The sequence below is a fragment of the Sus scrofa genome, chromosome 13 (assembly GCF_054392235.1).
Source record: "Sus scrofa isolate SSC_HxYL_T2T_F1_AM1 chromosome 13, Sscrofa_HxYL_maternal_Yorkshire_Landrace_v2.0, whole genome shotgun sequence".
Taxonomy (NCBI): Eukaryota; Metazoa; Chordata; class Mammalia; order Artiodactyla; family Suidae; genus Sus; species Sus scrofa.
Window position 1 is genome coordinate 222,168,724 of NC_139395.1, and position 22,584 is coordinate 222,191,307.

The 22,584-nt window shown below is 54.0% G+C and overlaps 1 protein-coding gene across 2 annotated transcripts in view; it reads left to right on the forward strand.

The window, feature by feature from the left end:
• Window positions 1-105: 105 nt before the first annotated feature.
• AGPAT3 (1-acylglycerol-3-phosphate O-acyltransferase 3) overlaps window positions 106-22,584 on the forward strand; it is a 106,348-nt gene continuing 83,869 nt past the window's right edge. For both annotated transcript variants that reach the window (XM_021068324.2, XM_021068326.2), the window contains exon 1: window positions 106-303. The gene's annotated coding sequence lies outside the window, so the exon portion shown is untranslated. The remainder of the gene's footprint in view (window positions 304-22,584) is intronic.

Sequence of the window (22,584 nt, forward strand, 5' to 3'; positions counted from 1 at the left end):
CTGCCCCCACCCCCGCGTGTCCTCCCTCCACCCCCCCGCCGCGTGTCCCCCCGCGTGTCCCCGCCGCCCCGCGCGCCGGCGGAACTGTGGGATCGCCGCGCACAGGAAGTGGCGGGGCGGCGCGGCCGAGGGCGGAGGGCGGCGGGCCGGGCGGGGCGGGATGGGGGCCGGGGGCGGCGGGCGCCGCACTCGCTGAGGCCCGACGCAGGGCCGGGCGCGCCCAGGGCCGGAGCGCAGCGGCCGGAGCGGCCCGCAGGCGACGCCGGGGCCACGCGCGTGACGAGCAGGTGGCGGCGGCTGCAGGTGAGCGGCGCGGCCCCCGGAGATCGGCCCCCCTCCCCGGCCCGCCGCCGCCCGAGGTCGGGCGCCCACCCCCGCCGCCCCGGGCCGTCCGCCGCCCCCGCCCGGTCCCCCGGGGGCCGGCGGCGCTCGGCCGGGCGCGGGGCCTGCGGGAGGCGGGAGCCGGGGTCCGGGGGCCCGGGGTTCGTCCCGGCCTCCCCGGGGCCTTGAACGGCCAGGCCCAGGCCTGGGCCGGGTGCCCGGCGGCTCGCCTGGGTCTCTGCAGCCGGGCGCGCTGGGCCCGGCCGGGCGCGCGGCTGGGGTGGGTGCCGGGCTGGGCGAGGGCGCGCCCCCCCTCCCCGCGGACTTGCTCGCGCCCCTCTGCGCCCCGCGGACGCGAAGCGCCCCCGCCTGATGTGGGGCCGCCGGGGACCCGGGCTCTGCCGGCGCCCGCGACCCTGAGTGCCGCGGCCACCGGTTAGTTTCACTTTTTGCTCAGCCCGGAGGGAGGGCGGCAGGTGGGCGGCGAGGAAGCGGTGTGTGCTGGTTCCCATTTGACTTTGGCGTTTGGGCCAGAGGCGGACGGTGAATTTCCATGGATGCAGTCAGGTGATGGGGTTGGTCCGTCATCTGAGAGCCATTTGGGAGGAGAAGCACCTCCAGCCCCAGGGCCACCCAAAGGACCCGCCGCCGCCAGGGATCCGGAGCCTCAGGAAAGGAGGGTGAAGAGCAGCTAAGCTACCGTGGAAACTGCCCTGGCCTTTCCCTCTTTCCTCTCTTCCCTTCGCTCTCTGTCTCCTCCTTCCTTCCTTCCTCTCTTTCCTTCTTCTTTTGTCTTTCTCCTTCCTTCCTTCCAACTTTGAGAAAAGTTCAGTGAAACAGGGAAAATGCTTTTATAAATGGCTTCCTAGACCTTTTCCTTTCTTTTTTCTTTTTTTTTTTTTTAAAGCACACTGTAAAATCTCCTCCAAGAGAATGCTAGAAGAGTCAGGTTCCTGGAAGAAATATGATCTTATGACAAGGAAAATGATGAGGGCCACTGGCCTTGAGAAAGACTGAAAGGAGAAGTGCCGCCCATGTCAAGAGTGGAAATCCCTTAGCCAGCCCGAACCCAGAGTGCCGTGTGGGCCTGGCGAGGGCTGTGCGCTGGGGGACCGAGCTGGAAGCCCTTTGCATGCTTTAAATTACAGCTCTGCGGGGCTGCTTTTACTCATTTGGGGGTTGCTCATCAGCGTCTTCTCCACTTAGAAGCGCCTTAAGGGGTCTCAGTGAGCTTCCGAACATTCTGATTGGATTCTTTCCTTACTGCCCCCCCCAATGCCTTCTCTTCCTTCCTCACAAGTTTCAGAGTTAGGGTGTTACAACTGGCTTCTGTATCCCTTTCTCAGTCACTCTGAGGGAATTTTCTTGACTACATTGTTTAAAAAAAGAAGCTACATGGGATTAGCCTTCAGAAGCACAGGGCCTCTTCTTGGCCCTGGAGGGGGCTGCCGCCTTAATGTTTTGAACCAGACTTCTCGGGCAGGCAGGCTGGCTGGCTGTGTTGGCGGGAGCACGCTGTCCCCGGCTCGCGTGGGACCCTGCTCAGGCATCTCTGCGGAGGGGTCCAAAGCGGAGCAGGAGCCTGGAGAATGTGTGGGAGCCAGGTTCGAGGAGGGGAGAGGAAAACTTGAATGGCCAGGGCGTGGATTCCAGATGCCGCCTCCTAGGAGGGCTGCCGGCCTGGCCCGGCCTGCCCATGTTCCGCGTGCCTCTGCCAGGGCTGGCAAGCAAACCGAAGGTAGTTGTTTATTTTGGAAGTCAGAAAGCGCGTATCCACCACAGCGATCGGCTCCGTCCATCCTTCCTCGTGCTGTCCGTGTTATTCAGCGGTGGGTCCTTATAGACAGGGTTCGCGCCTGCACGGGGCGTCTCTGCTTGGGCTTCCGCCTTGGCGAAGACTGGCTGAGTAAACAGCGAGGTTTGGGTACCTGCTGAAGGCGAGGCCGCAGACCCGCTCGGCCAGGAGTCAAGCGAAGAGATCCGTGGGCTCCCGTCTTGTCAGACCCAGCCGTCTGCCCAAGGTCTGTCGGAACACTTTCCTCTCTGGCCAATCAGAGGTGGGGGGACATTGAAATCCTTCTAAACGGGGAAAATGAAAACGAATTGTTTTGAAGAGGCAGATTTGCTGGTCTTTCCGGGGCTGGGGGGTGGTTAACTTGTCCAGTCGCATTTGACCTCCAGACGCACGGCGTGCACAGGCTTTCCGCCTGTCCTCTGGTGGGACACCAGAGGGGGGCTTTGTGCAGATGGGGCCCCGGCCCCGCGCGGTGCGCAGTGAGCCTCTGTCTCCGTCAGACTCCACCTGTGGCAGGAGCAGTGGCTCTGCTTCCATCTTCCCCTTCCCTCTCTTGGGCCTCGTTAAAACTCTAATATTTACAGCTCCTAATTGTGACCGATTGGTATTTATAGAGCAAAGCCCTGGATGCAGTTGGCTTCATTTGCTTGTTCCTTTTGAATGATTCCTACCGTATGACGTGAGAGCGGTAGTTCCTTGCTCTCCTCATTGAGCAACGGATGTTCCCGTCTCGTTGGACTGAACTCTGTGAAACCATGGCTTGGCAATTTCATGGGTTTTGCTTTTGGTTAACCAAGGAATGCTCGAGGGTTTCCGTGAGCTGTTTCGCGCTGTGAAACGGAACGAGGTGGACTGACTCTGTTGTTGCTAAGACCACTTCAGAATAGTCTTAGAACGAATCCTAAATTACACATTTCAAAGTGCTGCATTTTAGACACATTCCTGGTTCATCCCCGCACCGTCTCTCATTTAGTTGTTTAGAGGAATTCGCCGTGTTCTGCTGATCTTTGTCAAGCAAAGGGCGAGAAACTAAAATACGGGTAATCCTGGGGCAGCGTGCGTGTTTCTCTTTGGAGGTGGAGGAGTGGTTGCCCGGGGACTGGGGAGTTGGCCCGAATTCCCACTGCAGAGCTGGAGCCTCTGGCCCTGGACGCTGAGCTTTAATCGGCCGTGTCTTTTCCCAAGTGCAGCCAGAAGGTCACAGATAGGGTACCTCTTAGATGTTTGTGTTGGCAGATTGAAAGCAACGGGTCCTTCAGGACAGGAGGGGGCAGAATTCTCCCTCCAGGCAGGAGGGCTTTGCCTCACCCAGGACTGAAAACTGAAGCTGGGCGCTCGCGGTGGGAGCCCCTGCCAGCGGCAGAGGCCTGTCCCCAGGCGGCCCGGGAGGCCATATGCATCATTGATGTGGCTCAGGCTCCGTTCCTTTCTGAAAGCGGGCGGGGAGTGAAGTGGTAGGAAAGAGGCCCGTACTGAGTTCCCTGGTGACCGGCAGTGAGGGAGCGTCTTCGTGGGGGTGTGTGTGTGCGCGCGTGCGCGCGCGCCAGCCCCAGGGCTTGCACACCCAGGGGCCTGGGGGTGGGGGGAGGTGAATTCCCATGGGGCCCCTTTTCTCTTCATCCCACGGTTTGCTGACCAGAGCACTTTGGAAGGCTGTGCTGACGTTAATTGTGTCCCTGCTTTGCGTTTTGTTTTGGGAGGAGAGAGCAGTTACTGCACCTCCGTGAGGCGTTTCGCGTGCTCATTATGTTGTTTAATGCACCGAACCGCCCGGGAAGGAGAGGGGTTTGGCCCCGTTACACGGATGGGGAAACTGGATGGGAACGCTTACCCGTGGCCACTCCGTCCAGCAGGGTCTGATGGACTCCAAACCAGCCTGATGCTCAGGAAACACACTCCATGAAAATCTACTTTTTTTTTTTTTTTTTTTTTTTTTGGCCGTGCCCACAGCATGTGGAAGTTCCAGGGCCAGGGATCAAACCGGCGCCGCAGCAGTGGCCAGAACCTCAGCAGTGACGACGCTGGATCCCTCACTGCTGCGCCAGCAGGGAGCTCCATAAAAAGCTCTTTTGGGGGTGGGGGCAGAGGGGAAGCCTAAAAATTTTTTTTTTTTTTTTTTAGTCTTTTTGTCTTTTGTTGTTGTTGCTATCTCTTGGGCCGCTCCCGCGGCATATGGAGGTTCCCAGGCTAGGGGTTGAATCGGAGCTATAGCCACCGGCCTACGCCAGAGCCACAGCAACACAGGATCCGAGCCGTGTCTGCAACCTACACCACAGCTCACGGCAACGCCGGATCGTTAACCCACTGAGCAAGGGCAGGGACCGAACCCGCAACCTCATGGTTCCTAGTTGGATTCGTTAACCACTGCGCCACGACGGGAACTCCGGAAGCCTAAATTTTTAAAAGCAGAAACGAAGTGACGGGCTTCACGGACGTGTTCATTCAAAAAGCTTTTCACTTGTAGACACTAGACTTGGTGGCCTGGGGGTCAGAAGTCCCCGTCTACCAAGACAGAAACCTACCAAGACAGAAACCGATATAGGCTCGAAATGATGCCGCCTGGGGAAGAGAAGAAATTCAGTCTGTGCAGATTCATCTGTGCTCAGCCTTTCATTTTACACTTGGTGGAGTGAAGAGCTTTCACTGACTCTTAACATAAAGAAGGAGCTGATGGCTGGGCGATGTTGTCATGCGCTGATTTCTAACTAGACCGTCGTCCCCGTCTGACGGGGCGACTGAAGGAGCACACGCACCAGGTTTAGGAAGACACTCAGCTTTACGTCAGAGGGATATTAATCAATGCGTATACCTTGCAAATGCGGCTCGCCAGCAGCAATTTTTGCCAAACTAGAACAAGTCAAATTAGGTGTTTTTTTGGGGGGGGTTGGCCACATCCACAGCATGTGCAGGTGGAAGTTCCAGGCTAGGAATTGAACTCATGCCACAGCAGTGACCTGAGCCGCAGCAGCGACCACGTGGGGTCCTTATCCCACTGAGCCACTCGGGAACTCTTTGAGTTGTTCAATGAGGACTTGACGTTCGGGTTTCTCGGGAAGAGGACGCCCAGATGGGAAGTGCGGGAGGCTTGTTGGGAGGGACGCTGTGGAGGCTGATCCTCGAGGGGCAGCGAGAGGGGGTCCGAGCCCTGTGCGAGGGGCAGGGAGGCCGGAGGACTGAGGCAGGGGGCTCAGGCCTCAGACGCAGCACGGAGGAAGTCTCAGCCTGAGGTCCTCAGGCCGGGCGCCCCGGGGTCCATCAGGCGCACCCCCTGCCCCGGCAGGTTCTCTCTCGAGGGAGTCTGAGTGTCCTGATGGAGACACTCACAAAGTTTGGTGACTTGGAATCCGCTAAGGCCAGTGATCCCAAACCCTGAATCCTCCCTCAGCCCTGGAGGCATGTCCGTTTAGTTTTAGGCGCAGCCCTGCGGCCTGGCGGGTCCCCTGGAGCTGTTGTTTCGGCTCCCTGCTGTGACCACTACAGAGCAGGTACACACATTGAGTGTCCAGCCATGAAAAGAACAGAGGCTGGCCGAGGGCGCCCGAGGTCACAGCACACGCAGGCGAGCGCCAAGCAGCTGCTGGCAGTTTCCTAAATCAAGGCGCTGCCGTGACAAGTCCTACGACGTTTGTTAGACAGTGCAGTGGCGGCCTGCAGTCCGGTGCCAGCTCCCAGCTAGCAGGGTGTCGTCCTGCTGTGTACATGGCACAGCTCTTCTTTAAATTTTCATGAGTTATTGAGTATAAATGGTTCTCTTTGGGCAAACAGACTTATAGGTGAAAGTTGTCACCGCAGATCCGACCGGCGCCAGGCAGCAGTGGCCGTGTGATCACGAGGGGTCCCTGAACGCCTCTCAGGTGTGGCTTGTCCAGCCCCCAACCTCTGACCCCCAGCCACGGACCCCCAGCCACGGACCCCCCAGCTGACCTTGCCAGGTCGGTATCAGACCAGCGTCGCTGGATCTTTGTTCTGCTGAGACAAGCCAGAAATCTAGGTCTTTATATGTAATTACTTATTTTTAACAAACTGCAGGCAAATGAAAAATGTCCCTGCCTGAATTTAGCCTGTGGATCACTATTTTTACAACCTCTGATCTAAAATATTTGTTTAATTTTCAAAATAAAGTAAGCGAGCCAATTAAATGAGGACAAAACGAGCACGTTGGACATGCGTGCAAGAGAAGCGAAACGACATGTAGCAGAGACTCAGGACTTGACGTTCAGATGAAAAACCAAAAGAACTGTCTTTCTTATCCTGAGCACGGCTGCTGGAAACAGGAGGGGGTTCTGAGATGATGGGTAAGGAGGAAAAAAAGCTGGTCCCTGGAGAAATGTCAGTGGGGGAGCAAAGGAACTCGGGCGTCTCCAAGTGCGTGTGGGCAGCCCCCCAAGATCTGAGAGAAGGTGAAGCCTGCAGGACCCCTGATGACAGAGCGCGTGGCCTGGAAGGCGGCCTCCATCCTGCTGTTTGGGCGGGATGTTGTGTCCACGCCTCTGGTCACACGCGGAGTCACGGAGCCCTCCAGCTCCGAGCGGGACCCCTGGCCGGGAGGTACAGGCAGGTTAAAAGTTGCACCGTGATGCCAGGCTGTTTCCTGGGCCCTGCGGTGTGGCAGGGGACACACTCTCCCGCCTGGGGTGTGGCCTTCGGTTTTGCAGACAGATTGCATGCAGAATGTCCCTGTGGTCGTGGCCCCCGTTCGCCTCTCCTGCCGGGGGTGTCGAGCCTCTCCCCATGTTTGTTGGCGGTGTGTTCCCTCCTCTGTGAATTCTTTCATCCTTTTCCTGCTGGGGGGTAGCGTTTTCTTGCGTGCCCCTCGCAGCTGGTTCGTGCGATGAGATGTGTTTCGCTAGGTGTGCAGGACAGTAATCCTCTGACGTCGTTCGGATCCGATGCGTTTTCCTGGCCGCCTCTTGATTTTGACTTTATTTTGATGCCTAGGAATTCTTCACGGACGGTAGAGCTTCGCAACCTTCCTTTGAAGGATGGTACCCTTCTGAGTGTTGCTAAAAAGCCCTTCCAGCCCCGGGGTCCGGAATTCTCCTGTTTCCCGGGAGACGCTGTCGTGTCTGCTTTCCCCACGGAAGCCCTTGGTGCCCAGAGCGGACTCTGGGTGGTGGCAAGTGGGGAGCCCTGCCCTCGTGGCGAACAGTTGTCCCTCCCCGGCCCCCAGCCTCTCCGTCTCCGTCCCTGCGGACCGTGGGCACCATGGGCATGTGTCCAGTGCCCGCCGTTCGGTCTTCTGTCCCGTGGTGGCTATATCTGCGTGCATCCCCCCCCCCCCGCCCCCGCCTGGGGTCTCCAGAGCCCCTGGCTGTTCTTGCTCTTGGCTTTTGTGTATACAAGTTAAAATCAGCTTCTCGAGTTTCGTGAACCACTTCTACGGGGTTTAGACTGCGCGGGCACCAGTTCTGCGGTTCAGCCGGGGGTTTTCATCTTTGTGGTGTGACGTCTCCTGCTGTAAACACGGCACGTCTCCACTAAGGCAGCTCCTGAACGGTGTTGGGTAAGGCCCCCCACGGACGCTGCACACCCCCGCCGACACGCTGCGTTGAAATTCACTCCCGGGGTCCTTGTTATTTGTACTGCTTTCACAAGGAGTGTTTTTTAAATGTATTTTTCATTTTAAACATCTTCTCACTCCTGTTGGTGTTGAGCCGAAATGCAGTTTGATCTGGGGTTTTCGTTTTTGTTTTTTTTGGCCACACCCGCTGCTTGCGGAACTTCCTGGGCCGGGGATCAGGTCTGCACCACAGCAGTGCCAACGCCGAGTCCTTTAGCCAGCAGCCCACCGGAGGACTCTGAACTGCAGTCGATTTGGGATATTGATTTTATATCCAGTCCTCTTGCCAATTTCTATTATAATTTTCTTTGTGGTAGATTTGGGGATTTTCCGGGAATGGTAACGGCTTCGTTTCTTCCTTATTCCTTCAGTGTCTGTCCTTCCCGGTTCACCGCCTGCTTTTCCTGTTTAGTGATGGAACAACCACGGAGACCGCTTGGTCCCGAATCTTCCTGTTGCCCCCTTGGGAGCAAAGGAAGCACATCAACAGAAAGGAAACAAAGAGACGAAGCGACTAGAGACTCACCTTCACTGGTCACCAGGGAGATGCAAAGATAAATAAAAATAAAACGCAGGGAGTTGCTGGCCTGGGGTTGACCGCCAGGGTCGGGGGCCACCAGGGTGGCCCAGAACGTGAACAGATGGCCTGGGCCAAGTGTGGGTCCGGATGTGAGCAAACGGGGCACTGGTTTGAGTATGAACCGCTGGACGTTAGAGACCGAAGGGCCGCGTCTGCAAAGGGGACCTCACGTCGGGCACAGCCCGTCTGGGCGCTGCTTAATACAGACAAGCCCTGGAAGTGCCGCGGTGCCCGTCTCCAAATAAAATGCAGAGATAACTCACAGGATGAGAAGTAGCTACAATAGAGACAGGGGGTGAGTGAGGCCCAGGGTGAGGGGTACGCCCGTAGGCTCCATTTATGTAACGCCCCAACGCAGATGCTTCACCGGCGGTGGCTTTCCGCAGGGGGTGGGTGCTGGTGTTGGCGGGGAGCAGGCAGGGCTTGTGGGGCCCGGGACCACTTTCTTTCTTGATCCAGGTGTGTTTGGTTGGTGGAAGTTTAAGCTGTGGGCTTAAAATGTGTGCACTTTTCTGCATTATGCTCAAGGGCTTTGAAGAAAGAGTTACCGAGAATGATACAGAAGACAGGCCACCAAATCCCACAGCTGTGTCATCACGATAGCAGAGCAAGGCAGCGACGTGGGGATTGAGGCAGACGCCTCTCTGGGAAGCAGGACTCAAGGGGAGCTGACTGGTGCCGAGGGCCCCCCTCCGGGAAGGCCGGCCCAGCAGGGGACAGAGAGAGCGCATCTCGCAGAAGCGCTGCCGGCGCGGGAGGCGCTCATCACCCAGGAGGGAAGAGCAGGTGGCCGCGACTGCTCCAGACAATGACCGGTGTCCTATTACGCACGAGAGGGACTCAGGAAAGAAGATGCGGCCCCAGACCGTGGTCCCGGGCTGACCTTCAGGGGCGCGTGGAACTCAGGGGATGTGTCTGCAGGAGCCCTTCTGAGGGACGCCCCTGATGAGCAGACAGGGCTCAACACCAGCAGGTGTCTTTGGGAGGTGACAAGCGCTGCCCAAGGGGTACCGTGATGTGAGAGTGGAGGGATGGGAGAGGGGCGGGGAGAGGAAGGGCTTGTTGTCAGGCTGCGCGGCAAGAGCCCCAGTGGACAGCCCCACATGGCAGGGAGTGTGTTTGGGTGCGCAGGGGAGCCCCTGTGTGCGGTTGGCAATAGGAGTGGAGGGGGCCGGGGGCGTCCGTGCTCAGCTGGAGGCACCGTCCCAGGAGGAGGCACTGCTGGGGGGCGGCGGCCAAGGGGCGCTTCACGGCCACACGGCCACCAGGGTGCCTGCCCTTTGGTCTGGCAGCCGCACTCCTGAGACTTCTGCTCCAGGTGCCCCTTTACAGGTGTGCATTGCAGCGCTGGCAGCAGCCAGGGGGCTGGTTGGATAAACCAGGAGATGCCCGTGGGCCGGGACACGCTCTTGTTAGGGATGGAGCGAGCCCTTTCCCTGCAGGGCACACTGGAGGGAGAGGGAGGGTTTAGAGCAGGGCGTGTGGAATGGGGGGGGGTAAGAACACCCCTTTAAACTTCTTGTTTTGGGTGATGACCCTGGGAGGAGACTCAAAAACTTGCGGTTACTTTTCATGATGGGCGGGCTGGGGCAGCGCGGAGGGGTTACGACGTGTTAGAATAGCTCCTGGAGGAGTTCCCTTCGTGGCTCAGTGGTTAACGAACCCGACTAGGATCCATGAGGATGAGGGTTTGATCCCTGGCCTCGCTCAGTGGGTTAAGGATCCAGCGTTGCCGTAAGCTATGATGTAGTTTGCAGATGTGGCTCAGATCCGGAGTTGCTGTGGCTCTGGTGTTGACTGGTGGCTACAGCTCTGAAAGGACCCCGAGCCTGAGAACCTTCATATGCTGCAGGTGCAGCCCTAAAAATACAAGACCAAAAAACCCAAAAAACTCCTTGGGTTCTGATACCCACTTCAAATGATGAAGTTTCCTTTTTTTTAAGAGAGAATGCTTATTTTTCTTTTTCTTTTTTTTTTCTTTTTTTCTTTTTCTTTTTTGCCATTTCTTGGGCCGCTCCCACAGCATATGGAGATTCCCAGGCTAGGGGTCGAATCGGAGCTGTAGCCACCGGCCTATGCCAGAGTCACAGCAACCGGGGACCTGAGCCTTGTCTGCAACCTACACCACAGCTCACGGCAACGCTGGATCCTTAACCCACTGAGCAAGGCCAGGGATCGAACCCACAACCTCACGGTTCCTAGTCAGATTCATTAACCACTGAGCAATGACGGGAACTCCATGCTTATTTTTCTGTAAATGCCCCCTTTCAGGTTAAGAAAGTTCTTATTTATATGAATATTTTACTGAAGATGTTTCATCAAAGACTTTTTCTGCATGTATTGAGCTAATTATGTAAGATTTTCTCCTCTTATCAGTCACTTTGGTGAAGTACATGAGCGATTTTCTTGCTTTTTTGGAAATATCCCATCCCGGCTATGTGGTATTTTTTATTGCATTCATATTTGGTTTGTTACTGTTTTTTTTTTTTGTTTTGTTTTGTTTTTTTTTGTCTTTTGTTGTTGTTGTTGTTGCTATTTCTTGCGGCATGTGGAGGTTCCCCAGGCTAGGGGTCGAATCGGATCTGTAGCCACCGGCCTACGCCAGAGCCACAGCAATGTGGGATCCAAGCCGCGTCTGCAATCTACACCACAGCTCACGGCAACTCCAGATCGTTAACCCACTGAGCAAGGGCAGGGACCGAACCCGAAACCTCATGGTTCCTAGTCGGATTCGTTAACCACTGAGCCACGACGGGAACTCCGGTTTGTTACTGTTTTGTTTAGGATTTTTCGCACCTGTATTCAGAAGTGTGTGTGGATTGCGGTTGTCCTTTATGGTACTGTCCTGTCCAGATTTGGTGTGGCTTGTACCCGTGGCATCACCTGAGTGGGCGATCTTGCCTTTTTCTGTTGTATAAAAGAACTTATGGAAGATTGAGGTTATGTGTTTCTTAGGTACCTTCTTGGTTTAGACCTGGCATTTGTGTAGACAGATTTGTATGTTCTGGCCAATTTCTTTAATGGTGGCAGATCTGTTCAGCTTTTCCAATCCTTGTTGAATAGGATTTGGTGTTACTTTTCTAGGGAGTGATCTATGTTAGTCACCTGTTGCTGTGTAACAAAGGACCCCAACTCTTGCCATCTCACTGTTTTGTGGTCCAGGAATCCAGCGGATTAGCTGGGTCCTCAGACCTGACGTCCCTCACAAGCTGTGACCAAAGTGTTGCCTGGGGCTGTGGTTTTATCTGAAGGCTCAACAGGGCCAGCTCCCTCTTCAAGTTCACTCACGGGTTGTCAGGATTTAGGTCCTTGCCAAGTATCGTTCTGAGGGCTCCCCAGCGGATGGAAACTTGTCCGTCAGGGAGAGAGAGAGGAAAGGAGGGGGCAGCAAGCAGTCCAGTGCTGTGAACCTCATCTCGGAGGCCCCCCTCCGTCACGTTTGTCCTTCTCTTTTTGTTGGAAGTCAGTCACGGGGTCCAGCCCACCCTCACCAAGGTGTGAACCACAGGGTGGTCGTCGTAGACCCGTCTCCACCCCAGCATCCGTGTGGGTAGCAGGCTCCGTTTCTTGGTGAACTGACCAAGGCTGAGATATTTGCTCACTTCTCAGATCTCTTCTCTATCTAATACCGAGGTTCCCCTTTCCTTCCGAAACTTGTTTTTGCCTTTTTTAAGAAATTCATCTCACCTGAGGTGTGTCAGTTTTCTTGCTGCTCCCAAGAGCTGCCTTTTCATCTGGAAGACCTCGTCCGTCCTTCTCTTTGTCCCCGGGACATTAATTTCGCCTTCGGTTGCCATCAGTTTCTTCTACTCGCCCTGGGTTTTTCCTGGCATTGTCTTGACAGGTTATTGAGTTGAAAGCTGAATTTCTTTGTTTTGGAGTTCCTGTCGTGGCTCAGCAGTAATGAACCCAGCCTGTATCCATGAGGACACGGGTTCCATCCCTGGCCTCCGTCAGTGGGTTAAGGATCCAGTGTTGCCATGAGCTGTGGTGTAGGACACAGTCATGGCTTGGATCCTGTGTGGCTGTGGCTGTGGTGTAGGCCGACAGCTGCAGCTCGGATTCAACCCCTAGCCTGAGAACCTCCATGTGCTGTGGGTGCGGCCACAAGAAGACAGAAAAAATAAATAAATAAAAATTAAAAAAAGAGAAAGCTTAACTTCTTTTTCAGTTTTTCTAAGCATAGTTTCTTAATTTTCGCACTTTATTTCCATCGTAAGCATTTAAAGCTGTAACTTTCCTTCCCAGTTCTGCCGTCGTATATTTCATGTCTTTCAGTGTGCAGTAGAGTCGTTGTTCAGTTCTTGAGCATTTAAAAATCTGTTATTGGAGTTCCCGTTGTGGCGCAGTGGAAACAAATCCGATTGGGAACCGTGAGTTTACAGGTTCGATCCCTGGCCTCGCTCAGTGGGTTAAGGATCCCACGTTGCCATGAGCTGTGGTGACCCCCTTCCCCCGTGTCCCTCGCCCCAACCCCGGGCTGTCCCGCATGGAACCTCTCTGACCCCTCGCCAGACAGGCTGCGCATAGGCTAGTCCAGTGCCCCCATGGTCCCTGTGCCTCCAGCTCAGCCCAGTACCGTCCTGGCCACTCCCTGCTCCAGGCCCCCATGGGGACACCTCATGGCTGCCACCTCCTCCTCCTCCTCGTGCTCAATGTCCCACACGGGCCTTGGGTCCTCCACTGCGTCCCGTTGCCCTTGGCCCTGTGCCTGGCAAGTGCTGTCGCTTCCTCAGCTTGGCTGTCATCTTGCCAGCGGGGAGGCCCGTCCCCTCCTGAGGCTGCGTTAGGAGGCACCTGCACACACACACACACACACATGCGCACACGCACACACGCACACGTGTGCACAGGGCTGTCTTGTGCATAGTCTTTGCGTGCACTTGCCCGGGTTCACGGCGCACCGCTAGCCTTTGTCCCCGGCCCCATCCGTGGGGCCAGGTGGGGCTGAGCCGGGCTCTGTCTTGTGGACCTGATGTTGCGGCTGCTCTCTGCGGAGCGGAGGCCACTGCCGTGCCCCTGTCGCCGGCCCGGGGCGTCCAGCACGGCTCGGCCCCGTGCAGCCTCCCGAGGACCAGGGCCACGGGCGGTCGTCCGGGGCCTCCGGGCGCGTGAGGCCGGCAGCCTCTGAGCAGAGCTGGCCTTCTCCGCTCACACCAGTGGCATTTGCAAGAAACCGCTGAGCGGGGTGCCTGCCAGGGTTCATTTCCATTTTGTGTTCCAGGTGGGAAATGCAGCACGCTGCCACTGTGTCCCTGCATGTCGCCGGGAAGGCGGCGGGTGCATGACGACGCCGTCCCGGTTGCTACGGTCTGTGGTGCAGATAGACGGCAGGTGACCGCCCTCCTTCTGCGGGAGGTGTGGAGCGGGCCACGGCCCGAGGCCAAGGGCCCCGGTGAGGGTGGCTCCTGGCCGGTGGCGTCCCACCTCTCGGTGGTGGCCCTGTCTCCCTGTCACGGTCCCAGGGCTCGTGAGATTAGAACGTATCACTTGGGAAGTTCTCTTGTAAAGCCGTGTCACACACGAGGCACCACATGCATGTTGGGGTGGCAGGGCCACGTGGGCGTGAGTGCTGAGTCCCAGAGGGGTGGCTTGGGGACAACAGCATGTAGACAAGTGACTCCAGACACGGGCCGCCCCGGGACAGACATCGCTGGGCTCTGCACGGGCTCGTCCCCAGCCAGCCTCTGCGGCCTTGGGCAGCTGGCAGGGGCCCGGCGTGCCCTCCTGAGGCGCCTCCCCTGCTCCCCTCGGGGTCAGACTGGAGGGCGGTGGCTTGTGTCCGAGTCGCTCGCAGTTTCTGCAGGAGCACGTGGCAGAGGCCTGGGGCCACGTCTTGCTGTGTGACGTGTCTGTGGAGCACAGGAGAGGCCCCCGTCCAGCCGCCGGTGCCCAAACGCATGCCTGTCCGGCCTCGTGGTTAGCGCTGCCTCGCTGGGCCAGCGCTGCCTCTTCCGCCCTCAGGCCCAGCCACTGGGTGGCTCAGCGCATCCGAGAGGCGCTTCCTTCTCCCGGAGGCTGCGGGTCTGCCGCGGGCGTGGATGCTTTCTTGTCTCAGCAGTTTCGTTTATTGCCGTGTGTGTCTGTGTGTGTTGCTGTATATGTGTGTATATCTGCATATGTGCTGCTCTCTTTGTGTGTGTGGGTGTGTGAGAGAGAGAAAGAGAGGCATATACACCCGTGGATTTTTGAAAATTTCAAAATATGCAATCACATTTATGGTAGGACAGTTTTTATTTAAAACGGTGATTTTTGCCAGTTATTCTTTTTATCCGCACTTGTAAACATCCCCCACAAACTGAAAGAAACACACAGGTAGAGAGAGGCAGCCGACCCCCTGCAATGACCAGGAGGTTGCGGGCTGTGGTCGCCTGGACATTTCAGATGAGCTTTATAGCATCGATTCTCATGCATGTGGCAGGTGGCGGTATGTGAACCACACACAGCAAGAGAGAGGTGTTACAGGCTATGGTTTGATTATAGACTTAATCCTTCCAGACCGGGTGGTGGGGAGACTGGGAGAGAGACGGAGAGGAAGCAAGAGGGACAGAGAAGGGGAGGGAGGAAAAGAAATAAGAGGGAGGCTTCTTAGAAATAAGAACTTTTGGAGCTCCCGTTGTGGCTCAGTGGGAATGAACCTGACGAGTATCCCTGGCTCTGCTCAGTGGGTTGCGGATCCCACGTTGCCATAGGCTGTGGTGTAAGTCACAGAAATGGCTCAGATCCCCCGTTGCTGTGGCTGTGGTGTAGGCCTGCGGCTGCAGCTCCACTTCAACCCCTGGTCTGGGAACTTCCATATGCCGCAGGTGCAGCCCTAAAAAGCAAAAAAAAAAAAAAAAGAAAGAACTTTCTTCAGGAAGAAAAGAAAACAAAAAGGAAGCGAGTTACTAGGTGTTTGTGCTCTGTCATCTAAGGTGTATTTATTTCCTTAATACACTTAGAAACTTAGTGATCAGTTTCTTCTCCTTCCAAATTATATAGAAGAAAAAGAAAATTGGAAATATTTGGTAATTTTGTCGTGATTTTTACTTTGTAACTTGTGATTGTGCTGTATTTCCAGGAACGTGTCAGCTTCTTTTTTTCAAGTGAGGAACTACTTTACTACATGGAAGCGTGTGCAGTTTGAACCCCTCGTGCCTTCCATCCAGTGGAGGAATTTTCCGTTATGGGGAGATTGGAAGGCAGGAGTTGGTGGAACTGAAAATTGCTAACATTCTTTTTTTAAATATATATAGAGCAGTAACTTTTTAAATTTTTATTTATTTTTTTATTACTCAAATGAGTTTCTCACATCTGTAGTTGTATAATGATGATAACAATCCGATTTCACAGGATTTCCATCCCACAGCCCAGGCACATCCCCCCACCCCCCCCAAACTGTCTCCTCTGGAGATCTTAAGTTTTTCAATATCTGTGAGTCAGCATCTGTTCTGCAAAGAAGTTCCGTCCGTCCTTTTTTCAGAGTCCACGTGTCCGTGGAAGCATTGGAGGTTGGTGTCTCATTGTCTGGCTGACTTCACTTCGCATGATAGTTTCTAGGTCCATCCATGTTGCTAAAAATGCCAGTATTTCGTTCTTTGTAATGACTGAGTCATATTCCCTTGTGTGTATGCACCACCTCTTCTGGATCCACTCCTCTGTCAGTGGACATTGAGGTTGTTTCCATGTCTCGGCTGTTGTACATAGTGCTGCAGTGAACACTGGAGTACATGTGTCTCTGCGAGTCGTGGCTTTCTCTGGGTAGATGCCCAGGAGTGGGGTTGCTGGATCCAATGGCAGTTCTATGTTTAGTTTTCTGAGGAATCTCCATACTGCTTTCCCCAGTGGTTGCACCAATTTACAATCCCACCAACAGTGTACTAGGGCTCCTTTTTCTCCACACCCTCTCCAGCCAGCACTTACTGTTTGTAGACTTTTGGATGACGGCCGTTCTGGCTGGTGTCAGGTGGTACCTCATGGTGGTTTTGATGTGCATCTCTCTGAGAATGGGTGATGTTGAACATCTTTTCATGTGTTTTTTTAGCCATCTGCATGTCTTCTTTGGAGAACTGTCTGTTTAGATCTTCTGCCCATTTTTTGAAGGGGTTGTTTGTTTTTTTGGTATGGAGCTGCAGAAGGTGGTTATAAATGTTGGAGATTAATGCCTTGTCAGTTGATTCATTTGCAAAGATTTTCTCCCATTCTGTGGGTTGTCTTTTCGTTTTGTTGAGGGTTTCCTTTGCTGTGCAGAAACTTTGAAGTTTGATTAGGTCCCATTTGTTAGTTTTTGTTTTTACTGTCATGACTCTAAGAGGTGGGTCTGAGAAGATGTTGCTGTCATTTATGTCAGAGAGTGTTTGGCCTATGTTTTCCTCTGAGAGTTTTATAGTGTCTGGTCTTATATCTAGGTCTTTAATCTATTTTGAGTTTATTTTTGTGTATGGTGTTAGGGAGTGTTCTAATTTCATTCTTTTCCATGTGTCTGTCGTTTTCCCAGCACCACTTATTGAAGGGGCTGTCTTTTCTCCATCGTATGTTCTTGCCTCCTTTGTCATAGGTGAGTTGGCTGTAGGTGCGTGGGTTTAAAATTCTTAGCATGTAAACAGAAAAGGGAAGGAGAGGGAAGTGACAGAGCGTGTTGTGTCTGGGCCTGAGCTGATATGAGCCACGAGGTCACGGATCCCGGAGCCACACCTGGAAGGTGGCCGGTCTGGAGAGAGATGTGCCGTCAGCACGGAATATGCACTCCAAGGTCACGGACCTCGTGTGAGAAAAGGAAACTCTCTCACCAACAGTCTTTTATATTGAATAGATGTTGAAATGGCAACACTTTTAGGAGTTCCTGTTGTGGTGCCGCAGAAATGAATCCAACTAGGAACCAGGAGGTTGCTGGTTTGGTCCCCGGCCTTGCTCAGTGGGTTAAGGATCTCACATTGCTGTGGCTGGGTGTAGGCGAGCAGCTACAGCTCCGATTAGACCCCTGGCCTGGGAATCTCTATATGCTGTGGGTATGGCCCTCAAAAAAAAAAGAAATAGACAAAAAAAAAAAAAAAAGAAAAGAAATGATAACACTTTGGATATATTGGGTTAAATAAGATCCATAATTAAATTATTTGTGTCTGTTTCCTTTTTTTTTGGTCTTTTGTCTTTTAGGATCCCATCTGTGGGATATGGAGGTTCCCAGGCTAGGCGTCAAATCGGAGCTGTAGCTGCCGGCCTACACCACAGCCACAGCAACGCTGGATCCTTAACCCACTGAGCGAGGCCAGGGATGGAACCCGAAACCTCATGGTTCCTAGTCAGATTCGTTTCTGCGCCAGGAGGGCAACTCCGCCTGTTTCCTTTTTATGAAACTAACAATATTGTGTTAGTTTCAGGTGTACAGCAAAGTGATTCAGGTATACATGTACATATATATACTTTTTTCTCATATTATTTTCCATCATAGGTTAGTACAAGATATTGACTATAATTATTGTTTATTATTGTTTGTCTGTTTTATATAGAGCGGTGAGTATCTATTAATCCCAAACTCCTTATGTCTCTCTCCCCCCTTCCCGTTTGGAAACCACAAGTCTGTTCTCTCTGTCTGTGATTCTGTTTCTGTTTTGTGTATGGATTCATTTGTATCGTTTTTTAAGTTTCCACATATAAATGGTATCATATGATTTTAGTCTTTGTCTGTCTGACTTCACTTCATATCATCATGTCTGGGCTCATCCATGTTGCTGCAAATGGCTTTATTTCATTCTTTTTCATCACTCTCTCTCTCTCTGTCTCTCTCTCTGGACACTTGGGTTGTTTCCATTCCTGTTTGCCTGTAACGCAGCCACTAGGAGATTTGAAATTGTGTTTCAGGCTCCATCGTGTTTGGACATTCTGGTCACACCTGAGTGGCCTCAATGCGGGGGACGTCTGACCTGGGGTGGTCCCTCGTCTTTGGGCCCCCCCACCTCCAGGTTTGTCTAGTGTGTGGCTCTCTACTCTGCAGGCCCGTGTGCCTTTAGCACGTGAAATGCTCAGAACGGGGTCTGGCGAATCCTAACCCTGCTGAGCTTCATGTGAATAGAATCGTTGGTAAGACCTTCTTTGCCTTAGAGGAATAGGTTTCATAGATTGTCCACACCCAGGATTTCAAAAGGATGTGTGTTCCAACCTGTCTGGACCCAGGTGGCTTTCCTGGCACCATAAGCACGTGTGGGGAGCAGGTGGTGGTGTTTGCGCCAAGTGGGGTCTGAGGGCAGGAGCTGGGGGACTTGCCCCCCAAAACCAGCAACAGATACCAGCCCATTAACACAGAAGTCCCTGCACAGCGAGCGGGAAGGTCTGGGGCCCCTCGGTCTGGCCCAGCCCTGCCTTGATGGCCCTCAGGGGCCCCGGGGCAGAAGCCTGGCCTCACTCTGCCCTTGTCACACAGCCCGCATGGGTCCCACGGAGGCCTGGTGGCTGGAGGGCAGTGACTGCCTTTAATGTGTTTGCCGTGGACGCCCTGGAGGCGAAGCGCCGAGTCGGTTGGGAAGCTGGGACACACGAGGCTCCTCCTCGTGCCCTCCAGGTGGGGATTCCAGCCCCCAGGGCCACCGTGAGGCCACTGGGCCTGGGGGGAGCGAGGTGGCCCAGCTCTGGGCTCCACAGGCCACCCTGGCCCCAGGTGGCTGCTCCTGCCCACAGCCTCCAAGGGACGTGGGGTCTTGGGACTTTACTGTCTGCCTCCTAAAAGAGACCCTTGACCAGCTGATCACCGCTGTCACCGGTGAGGACTGCGCTGACCCTGAGATCCTAGAATAGCTCCGGGCGCGGCCAGACCCCACATGCAGCCCTGCCCCATGCTGCCCTCTGCTCCTCCCTTTGCCCCCCCCCCCCGCCCCCGTGTCATGAAAGCAGGTGAAGCAGGCAGCACCTTTCTCAGTAAATAAGCTTCTCCCAGCCAACTTGTCATCAGGTGAAGATGCAGGACTTATGAGTATGAAGCGTGATCCTCTCTCTGCGTGTCTCCTCCTCATTCTTTTCGTTTTTCTGCGGCTTCCCAGGGGAGCTCGTCCCCGCCTGCCCCCACTGGTCCCTCGGTGGTCCCTCCCTGCCCCCGCAGGCCGAGTGAGTGGAGGCGGCTGAGCTCTGGGGTAGCAGAGGCTTTGATCTCGACCTGGAGTGCAGGTTGTCCTGGGAGGTACGGGCTGCTTTTGAACGTTGCCTCTGTTTCTGCCTCGCTGCCCCCCCGCCATCGTTATCCTTCGTAATTGGTCGCCAAAGATGCTCCCTGTCTCCTTGGAACGTACAGCCTTTGCCCCACAGAGAGCCTGCGGGAACCGGAGCGCTGTCCTGCAGAAGAACGAGGATTTGCCTCGGCCTGGGACCAGGGGTCTGCAGAGTGTCCCCAGGGCCCGCAGGTGGTGTGGGGCACGCTCCTTAGGACACCTGGGGATGAGGGGGTGCTCAGACCAGAGCGGGCGCTCCGGGTGTCCAGACAGCCAGCTCTCTGTCCTCCACGGCGACCAGGTCACATCTCCGAGCTCACACTCGGTTCTTGAGTAAACACCTTCCACTTACATTTCTTCTCTACTTATGATGCCAGTTTCACCATTTGCTGCTTGGAAGGAGGTGATGCTGCCCTGCGCCCCGGGTCCGAGGGCACAGGCTCCAGCCGGGCAGGCGTCTGTGCCGGGGGGGGGTCCCCTGGGGAGGGGCCGAAGGCAGGGGTTTCTGGGGTTCCTGGGGCGATGGGGGCTTCTGCCGCAGGTTTTTCGGGTTATCATGTTCCTTGGGTTTTCTGTATCTTCACAGGTATTTTTGGTCAGCTGTCCTTCCTAGGAATGTGTCCTCTTGTACATTTTCAAGTTTTTTGCCCCAGAGCTGTTCCCAATTCCCTCCTACGACAGTTGCGCAGGGCTCGCTTCGCTTGGGGCTCCGCTCCGACACTGTCCACGCTGACGCTCTGGTCCCCTCGCTTCTCCTGGCGAAACTCTGCCAACTCGCCTGAGCCGTTCACAGAACCACCTTTGCAGCTTTCTCTGCGTGCTTTATGTCATTCATTTCTGCTTTCTAAGTCATTTCCTTCCTACTTTATAATTTACTTTCTGCTTCTCTGACTTACGTTTTGTGTCGTTTTCAGCCTCCCGAGGTTTCTGCCACACTGAGGCATAGCATCCATCGTAGTCCCTCTGCGAACTTTCTGCTGCAACTATACCCTGTGACAAGGCACCCCCCCTCCTTTTTTTTACTATTCAGGTCAATAGATTTTAAAATATCTAATTGATTTAATATTTGGCGATAACGTCTGAATTTCTAAGCATATGAAGATTTGTCCAAGTATCTGCTTTTTTTTTTCTTTTTTCTTTTCTTTTTTTTTTTTTTTTTTAGCTTCAATGAATTTTGGTCACAATATATACTGACTGACCTGTCTTTTAAAACTTGTCGAGACCCGCTTTATGGCCCACATGCGGTCACATTTCGGAAACGCTCTGGGAGTCTTTGAAAACATTGCATTCAGCAGCACGTGAGGTTAGTTTTTGGCGAGTTCGCTACGTTTATTAATCAGGTTGTTTAAACCTCCTCTGTCGGGTGTTGGAAGACTGGTCTAAACCTGGCTGCCACCTGTTTCTAGAAGTAAACCGTTATGGATCACAGCCGCCCCGCTGGTTTAGGTATTGTCTGTGGCCGCTCTGCAGTATGACTTGGTTGAGTCGCTTCAACAGAGACCATTTTGCTCTGAAAAAAATATAAATTATTTACTACTTAGCTCTTCCCCGAAGTTGTGTGTCGGCCCTTGAAACCTCATTCATCTTTGGGTCCATCTGTTTTATCAAATCCTGAGAGAGGTTACAATCTGCAGTTGTCACTGCGGACGCGCCTGTTAATCCTGCATTTCTATCAAGGGTTTTTCTTTATGCGTGTGGGGCTGTGTCACGAGCGATGCACTTTAGAATTGTTGCACCTTGTTTGTGAGTGAAGTGCCTGTCACATGAAGATCAAGGGTTTGCTTTATGCGTGTGGGGCTGTGTCACTAGCGGTACAGTTTAGAATTGTTGCATCTTCTTTGTGAGTGAAGCGCCTGTCACATGAAGTGATCTTTCATCTCCTCGAGTGTTTTTTGCCCCTGAGTCTGTTTCGTCTGAAATTCATGTAGCTGAACCTCTGGGCGGCATTTGCCTTGTGTATTCTTCCTATTCTTTCATTTTTAACCCTTTTCTATTTTTATGTCTTAGATGTAGCTCGTAAATGGCATATGATGAAAGTGGGTTTTTTTTTACAAATTGTAGTTTGATAATCTTTTAAAAAAATTCTGACTTTTTTTTTTAACTGGAGCATTTCTTTGGTTTCCTGTAAAGGTAATTACAGATAGATTTGAGTTTAAATCTACCGTCTTATGTTTTGCTGTTTTAGCTCTGCTATGTTTCTTTTTTTCATTCCTTCTCAGAACTGTCTTGTTTTTAAAAAGTTGATTATTGATTTTTTTTTTAACTCTACCATTAGGAAGTTATAGACACTTTCTGTTTCTTTGATGGTTTTTGTAGAAATTACAACATTCTTACTCGGCAAACACCTGCAATTAACTAGTGCTTGACTCTTCGGGGGATCCAGGGGCCTGAGAACCCCCAACTCCCCTTCCACGCGTTGCGGGTATTTGCTTTTTAACCTCGCTTTGGCCTTACTGCCGTGTCTTAGGTTTGTAGACGCACCTGTCGCTTTCCTTGCTCTCTACTTCCCTGGGCCCCTGGGACCTCCCACCTGCGATCGCTTCTTCCCGCCTGGGTGTACGTGCATCAGAAGCTCCTTTAGTCAGACTCCGCTGCTGGCCAGCCCTCCCCACTTGAGCTGGGGGTCCCTGCTCCTCCGGAGATGCACTTGCTGGCTGTAGGCTCTGGCTGGCCGTGGGCTCACCAGCACATGAGTGACCTCACACCCTGGCCTTTGCCATCCCTCCTGTGCTGGCACATCATTGTCAGGCAGTCTCTCCGCTGAAGGTAAGCTGCCTTTTCCTCTGGCGTTCACGGTCAAAGTTAAAAACCTTTGCGCTCCAAAGGACACCATCAAGAAAGTGAAAGGACCACTCACAGGATGGGAGGAGATATTTGCAGATCACATATCCGACAAGGGGCTCGCACCAGCTCATAGAAGGGGCTCTGACAAGGCTGGGCTGTTGGCGCCCAAATGCCAGCGATGCGCTTGACCGCCTGGCCCATCTTGGGAAGGGACAGTGACGCCAGAAGAGAAAGGCCCTACCGCCTGCAGCGGCGCGTGCGTGGTCCTGAGCCGCACCTTCCTGTCCTGTGCCGTTGCTCCATCCCCCCACCCTCCTGCATCCCCTTCTGTGCACCTGCAACCCCTGCCCCAGGTGTGCAGACCAGCAGT